The sequence below is a fragment of the Mus caroli genome, chromosome X (assembly GCF_900094665.2).
Source record: "Mus caroli chromosome X, CAROLI_EIJ_v1.1, whole genome shotgun sequence".
NCBI lineage: Eukaryota > Metazoa > Chordata > Mammalia > Rodentia > Muridae > Mus > Mus caroli.
Window position 1 is genome coordinate 9,321,292 of NC_034589.1, and position 8,573 is coordinate 9,329,864.

The following is an 8,573-nucleotide window of genomic DNA, read 5'->3' on the forward strand; positions in this document are numbered from 1 at the left end:
ATGGAAGGCCATTGGAGAAGGTATAGCCTCAGCTGTAGTTGATGGCCCAGGACTGAAGGGGTCATGCAAAGGATTTGAGGCACGACACCTTGAAGAGAGCCTATGAGAGGCTATTGGTGAAGCCTAGTTGGAGTGGAACACCCCAATGTATTGGAGATGTCAGTACCATGGGATGATCACCAAGAACTGCAGTCGTAGTGAAGTGGATCAACCTGAGCTTAGAGTGCTACAGAGGGCAGAGCTGGAAAAGTGATGCCATCCCTTAGGAGGAGTCCAAAAGATCAAGTGGAATCCCAGACACTGAAACAAGAAGCTGTAACATTGAAATTGCCTTGGAGACTCAAAGATATAAAAGATGCCAGAGCCATGCTATACATGCTGAGGAAAGCTGCTAACAGGGAGTGGAACCAGCCCAGGAGAAAGCAGTTTGTTGCAGTCAACAAAGATGAAAAAGGAGTGGAGATCTGAAGACAGCTTTGACATCAGCCATGAAGATGCAGAGTTTGGAGTTTGCCCAGCTGGTTTCCTGCCTTGCTTTGGGGATTACAGTTAATTAAGTTGAATGAATCTCAGAAGAGACCTTGAACTTTGGACTTTTAACATTGTTGCAACTGCTATAGACTATGAGGACTTTGAAAGTTGNACTAAATGCATTTTGCATTATGCTATGTTTAAGTATGGCACCCATAGACTCATGTTTTTGAACAAATCTATGGGGACAAGGGAGTAGAATGTGATGCTTTGTATATCCTTGGACCATGGAGTGGCACCATCTGAAGGTATTGCCTTGTTGAAATAGGTGTGACCTGGTCGGAATAGGTGTGCCCATGTGGGTGTGGGTATAAGATCCTCACCCTAGTTGCCTGGAAGACAGTCTTCCACTAGCAGCCTTTGGATGAAGACAAAGAACTCTCAGCTCCTCCTGAACCATGCCTGCCTGGATACTGCCATGCTCCCACCTTGATGATAATGGACTTAACCTCTGAACCTGTAAGCCAGACCCAATGAAATGTTGTTTTTTATAAGACTTACCTTGGTCATGGAGTCTGTTCACAGCAGTAAAACCCTAACTAAGACAGAAGTATAAGCCAAATAAACCCTTTCCTCCCCAACTTGCTTCTTGGTCATGATGTTTTGTCCAGGAATAGAAACCCTGACTAAGACAGGATGATATCCTCCAGATCCATCCATTTGTCTAAGAATTTCATGAATTCATTGTTTTTAATAGTTGAGTAGTACTCCATTGTGTAAATGTACCACACTTTTTGTATCCATTCCTCTGTTGAGGGATATCTGGGTTCTTTCTGGCTTCTGGATATTATAAATAAGGCTGTTGCTATGAACATAGTGGAGCATGTGTCCTTATTATTTTTGTTTGTTTGTTTCTTTTGTTTTTGGGAAAAAAACTTATAAAACATTCTATTAGCCTCCACACTTCTGAAGTAGTTTACATGTCTCTAAAAGGCCCATTTTCAAGGCTTGGTCCTCATAAAGTATTCTCTGAAAGTGAAGCAATCTTTTAAGAGGTAAAGGCTAAAGAAAGATGTTCAGGTCATTGGGATTTACTCTTGAAAAGGAAAATCAACTGGGCAAAGTTGGTTATCTCTATGTTAGTGCTCATATGATAGAGCTCAGTAGCCCAATCTTCAAACATCTGTAGTTTCATGGGCCAACAATTTTTTTATTATTAAAGGCATACTTCATTTACAATTCAAATATTATCCCCTTTCCTAGTTTCCTCTCTGAAAATACTCTATACCCTCCCCCTCCCCCTCCTCCCTAACCCACCCACTCCCACTTCCTGGACCAGGCATTCCCCTATACTGAGGCATAGAATCTTTGCAAGACCAAGGGCATTTCCTCCAATTGATGGCCAACTAGGCCATCCTCTGCTTCATATGCAGTTAAAGATATGAGCTCTGGGGGTACTGGTTAGTTCATATTATTGCTCCTCCTATAGGGCTGCAGACCCCTTCTGCTCCTTCTCTTCTTCTAGCTTCTTAATTGGGGACCCTGTGTTCCATCCAAAGATGACTGTGAGCATCCACTTCTGTATTTACCAGGCACTGGCATAGCCTCACAGGAGACAGCTATATCAGGATCCTGTCAGCAAAATCTTGTTGGTATATACAACAGTGTCTGGGTTTGGTGATTGTTCATGGGATAGACCCTGAGTTAGGCAGTCTCTGGAAGGTCCTTCCTTCAGCTTCAGCTCCAAACTTCGTCTCTGTAACTCCATTTGTGGGTATTTTGTTCCCCCTTGGAAGAAGGAACAAAGTATCAACACTTTGGTCTTACTTCTACATGAGTTTCATGAGTTTTGCAAATTGTATCTTGGGTATTCTAAGTTTCTGGGCTAATATCCACATATCAGTGAGTTCATATCAAGTGACTTCTTTTGTGATTGGGTTACCTCACAAAGGATGATATCATCCAGATCCATCCATTTGCCTAAGAATTTCATAAATTCATTGTTTTTAATAGCTGAGGAGTAGTACTCCACTTTGTAAATGTACCACATTTTCTGTATCCATTCCTCTGTTGAGGGACATCTGGGTTCTTTCCAGCTTCTGGCTATTATAAATAACGCTTCTATGAATGTAGTGGAGCATGTGTCCTTATTACAATTTGGGAAATCTTCTGGGTATATGCTCAGGAGAGGTATTGCTGGATCTTCTGGTAGTACTATGTCCAATTTTCTGAGAAACCACCAAACTGATTTCCAAAGTGGTTGTGCCAGCTTGAAATCCCACCAGCAATGGAGGAGTGTTCCTCTTTCTCCACATCCTCGACAGCATCTGCTGCCGCCTGAATTTTTGATCTTAGCCATTCTGACTGGTATAAAGTGGAATCTCAGGTTAGTTTTGATTTGTATTTCCATGATTATTGAGGATGTTGAACATTTTTTTAGGTGCTTCTCTGCCATTTGATATTCCTCAGTTGAAAATTCTTTGTTTAGCTTTGTACCCCATTTTTTAATACAGTTATGTGGTTTTCTGGAATCTATCATCTTGATTTCTTTACAAATATTGGATATTAGTCCCCTATTGGATTTAGGATTGGTAAAGATTTTTTCCCAATCTGTTGGTGGCCTTTTTTTTCTTGTTGACAGTGTCCTTTGCCTTACAGAATCTTTGCAATTTTATAAAGTCCCATTTGTCAATTCTTCATCTTACAGCAGAAGCCATTACTGTTCTGTTCAGAAATTTTTCCCCTGTGCCCATATCTTTGAGGCTCATCCCCACTCTCTCCTTTAAAACTTTCAATGTCTATGCTCTTATGAGGAGTTCCTTGATTCACTTAGAATTGAGCTTGTACAAGGAGATAAGAATGGATCAATTCACATTCTTCTACATGATAATCGCCAGTTGAGCCAGCACTATTTGTTGAAAATGCAGTCTTTTTTTTTTTTTTTTTTCAACTGGATGGTTTTAGCTCCTTTGTCAAAGATCAAGTGACCATAGGTGTGTGGGTTCATTTCTTGGCCTTCAATTCTATTCCACTCTTCTACATGTCTGTCACTGTACCAGTACCATGCAGTTTTTATCACAATTGCTCTGTAGAACAGCTTGAAGTCAGAGATGGTGACTCCACAAGAAGTTCTTTTATTGTTGACATTAGTTTTTGCTATCCTAAGTTTTTTGTTATTCCAGATGAATTTGCAAATTGCCTTTTCTGACTCTGTGAAGAATTGAGTTGGAATTTTGATAGAAATTGCATTGAAACTTTAGATTGCTTTCAGCAAGATAGCAATATTACTATATTAATCCTACCAATCCAAGAGCATTGGAGATCTTTCCAACTCCCATGATCAACTTCTATTTCTTTTTTCAGAGACTTGAAGTTCTCATACGGATCTTTTACATCCTTAGTTAGACTCAAACCAAGGTAGTTTATATGATTTGCAACAATTGTGAAGGGTGTTATTTCCCTAATTTCTTTTTCAGACTGTTTATCCTTTATGTAGAGAAAGGCCACTGATTTGTTTGACTTCATTTTATATCCAGCTACTGCACTGAAGTTGTTTATCAGGTTTAGGAGTTCTCTGGTGGAATATTTAGGGTCACTTATATATACTATCATATCATCTGCAAATTGTGATATTTTGACTTCTTCCTTTCCAATGTGTATCCCCTTGATCTCCTTTTGTTGTCGAATTGCTCTGGCTAGGACTTCAAGTACAATGTTGAATAGGAAGGGAGAGAGTGGGCAGCCTTGTCTAGTCCCTGATTTTAGTGGGATTGCTTCCAGCTTCTCACCATTTACTTTGATGTTAGCTACTGGTTTGCTGTAGATTACTTTTATCATGTTTAGATATGGGCCTTGAATTCTTGATCTTTCCAAAACTTTTATCATGAATGGGTGTTCGATTTTGTCAAAAGCTTTTTCAGCATCTAATGACATGGTCATGTGGTTTTTGTCTTTGAGTTTGTTTATATAGTGAATTATGTTGATGGATTTCCTTATATTAAATCATCCGTGCATCCCTGGGATGAAACCTACTTGATCATTATTGATGATCATTTTTATTTGTTCTTTTACTCCATTTATGAGAATTGCATTGATTATTTTTGCATCTATATTCATAAGGGAAATTGGACTGAAGTTCTCTTTCTTTGTTGGGTCTCTGTATGATTTATGTAGTAGAGTAATTGTGGCTTCATAGAATGAATTGGGTAGAGTATCTTCTGTTTCTATTTTGTGAAATAATTTGAGGAGAATTTGAATGAGGTCTTCTTTGAAGGTCTGACAGAACTCTGCACTAAACACATCTGGTCCTTTTTTTTTTTTTTTTTTTTTTTTTTAGGAGACTATTAATGACTTTAGTGGATATGGGACTCTTTCGATCATTAATCTGATCCTGGTTTAAAGTTGGTACCTGCTATCTATCTAGAAAATTGTCCATTCATCCAATTTTTCCAGTTTTGTTGAGTATAGGCTTTGTAGTAGGATCTGATGATGCTTTGGATTTCTTTTTAAGATTCTGTTGTTATGTTTCCCTTTTCTTTTATGATTTTGTTAGTTAGGATACTGTCCCTGTGCCCTCTGGTTAGTCTGGCTAAGGCTTTATCTATTTTGTTGATTTTCTCAAAGAATCACCTCCTGGTTTTATTGATTCTTTGTATAGTTTCTTTTGTTTCCACTTGGTTGATTTCAGCCCTGAGATTGATTATTTCATGCCATCTACTCCTTTTGAGTGAATTTGCTTCTTTTTGTTTTAGAGTTTTCAGATATGCTGTCAAGCTGCTAGTGTATGCTCTCTCCAGTTTCTTTTTGGAGGTGATCAGAGCTATAAGTTTTTCTTTTAACACAACTTTCCTTGTGTCCCATAAGTTTGGGTATGTTGTGGCTTCATTTTCATTAAACTTTAAAAAGTCTTTAATTTTTTTTTGTTTCTTCCTATCATGGAGTAGAGTGTCGTTCAGCTTCCACATATATGTGAGCTTTTTATTGTTTTTGTTGTAAGTGAAAATAAGCCTTAGTCCATGGTGATCTGATAGGATAAAAGGGATTATTTCAAACTTCTTGTATCTGTTGAGGCCTGTTTTGTGACCAATTAAATGGTCAATTTTGCAGAACATATCATGTGGTACTGAGAAGAAGGTATATTCTTTTGTTTTAGGATAAAATGTCATATAGATATCTGTTAAATCCCTTTGATTCATAACTTCTGTTAGTTTCTCTGTTTAGTTTCTGTTTCCATGATCTGTCCATTGCTGAGTGTGAGGTGTTGAAATCTCCCACTATTATTGTGTATGGTGCAATGTGTGCTTTAAGCTTTAGCAAACTTTCCTTTATGAATGTGTTTGTCCTTTTATTAGGAGCATAGATGTTCGGAATAGAGTTCTTCTTGCTAGATTTTTCCTTGATGAGTATGAAGTGTCCTTTCTTATCTTTTTTGATATCCTTAGGTTGAAAGTCAATTTTATTCAATATTAGAATAGCTACTCCAACTTGTTTTGTGGGACCATTTGCTTGGAAATTTGTTTTCACACCTTTTACTCTGAGTTAGTATTTGTCTTTGTCACTGAGGTGGTTTTCCTGTATGTGGAAAAATGTTGGTTCTTGTTCACCTATCCAATCTGTTTGTCTATGTCTTTTTATTTGTGAATTGAATCCATTGATATTAAGAGATATTAAGGAAAAAAATTGTTGCTTCTTGTTATTTTTGTTGTTAGAGGTTGAATTATATTATCAGTGGCTATCTTTTTTTTGGTTTGTTAAAAGACTATTTTCTTGCTTTTTCTAGGGTGTAGTTTCCCTCCTTGTGTTGGAGTTTTATATGAGTTTTATAACAACGTATCTGGAGCCCAGAACCTGCTACTTGATATGGCTTCAACTCAAGGGTTTACTTACAGGGGAGAAAACATGTTTTCAATTTTCTGTTTTGTCACACAATTTTCTACAAAGAAAACAAAAATGGTATTTAATGAATTAGCATATTCATTTTTACTATAAAATGTTTATCTTCTACCTCTTAAATGATAACCTATCCATTATTAAGTCCATTGCTTCTTCTGCTATGCACTTCTGTCATTTTAGCTATTCATTTCTGTTTTCCCCATGAAACAAGAAAAATCTCATTAGATGAGTTCAGAGTTATTTCAGTGTCTTCCATGCTTTTTTACACATAGCCACTGTCACAGATAAGTTGTCAGAAAGCCAGGCAAGCCTCCTTTCCAACATCTCATTTTCTTCTTTAGTCCCCTGCTTTCTTCAGATGCACGGTGCACAATGTCAGTTTTTACAGCATTCTACCATAGCCTGGGTTTGCATAATAGTGGAAAAAAGCTAGAACCATGGCAAAGCATGCTGTGTGGCATTAGTTCCATTTCTGTGGACAATATCTTTCAGTTGAGCCCATTTCTGCATAGTTTGAAAGAGGCAAATTTAATAGAAGAGTGACATGACTACCTCTTCCTCTTTCCACACCTACTCAGATGTCTGGCAGAAGCTCATCCGTTATGAATCTTATGAATTGGTACAAGTTCCATAACTGCTGTGGGTCTTCTTTTTCTTACCTATAAAATGAGGCTATTAATCAAATCTGTAAAAGCAGTGGGATTTTGTTATTGTTGTTTTTATTTTGCTTTCAAATAAATTAAAATTACAACAAATTTAAATTATGTGTATATTTACTCAGAATTATAATTGATAATATGTAATTTCATTTGCTACTTTTGTTCTGAACCAGTGTGCCCCCCCCCCTTCTCTATCCTGTCTCTCTGCCATTTTCACCCTGGCACGGTTCAGACATTACCCACCATTACCATTATGCTTTCTTTCTTTATGTATGTATTTATTTTCATATGTTTGTGTGTGAGAGAGAATCCATGAACTCATGTGTACCACATGCATGCAGCAACCAAAGGAGGTGAACAGATCCCTTAGAATTAGAGTTGCAAGTAGTTATGGACCATCATGTGAGTGCTAGGTGCTAAATCCTAGTCTTCTACACTTAATTAGAGTCATTTCTCTGGCCCTTAGTTGTCTAAACCTTTGGACACTTAGTTGCTCTTCATTGTCTAAACCTTTGGACACCCACCTCTGAAAAATGTTTCATAATCTCAAGATGCTTTAGAAGACATTTTTCTCAAACAATAACATTCTCATATATAATCAGATTATATCCTTCCTAACCAAGAAACCAACATTGCTATAATACTAACATCCAATTCACAAACAGTGTCTGTGAATTCATATCAAAGACTAGAAATGAAACTCTCACAACCAAATTTTTTGCCAGTCTTTCCCTAGCCCATATTTCTTGAAACTGCAATTGATTCATTAAACCCCTTGTAGGCTTAGCACTCTTTTAGCAACAGCAGTCCTATTCTTAACATATCTCTACCATGCATTTCCTGCAAATGGGCTTAATTTGTTCAACCATTTTGCAGGCTGAAGCCTTTTTAGCAAGCACAAGTCCTATTTCTACTTACCCTGAGCACCATAGGTGCAGTAACCTGGCATTTTGTTTTAAGTCTACCCTTTAGCCTATCTTATTTAAGCCCTACTAAGTTATTCTACTCTTCGACCCTAGACATGTTGATTGTCTTGCACTCCTCTTTATGTATATCATCACTTCAGTCACTCAGTGCTGGGAATATTGTCTGTGAAGTACATGCACATCATTCAGTCATTCAATGATTTTTATCACTGTACAAATATAAATACACTTATATGAACTTAAGTGCTGTTTTAGACTTTGGCTTAATGATGTGTTCTGTGTTATAGGTAAGTGGCCCAGCATTAACCAAAATGTCTCTATATGGCACATGGCTATATATAATTATAGTTCATGGCGATATTAAATGAACTTGTAATATGATGTGGGGCTCTGGCCTGTGTTGAAAAAGTCAGTTTGCATGAATTGAGCTGACTAAAGGAGTGGGCCATATGGTTAAAAATTAAGATGACTTCTGACCAAAATATAAAACAAGAAACGGAAGACATTGTTCAACAGCTTGTTGGCAAGAACCATCTCAGCTTTCAAATTAGTACTTCCCTATTGTAGCCTCATTTGAGAAAATAACCTTAGATGACACTTCAATTGTAGTCTGAGGGATCTTAGA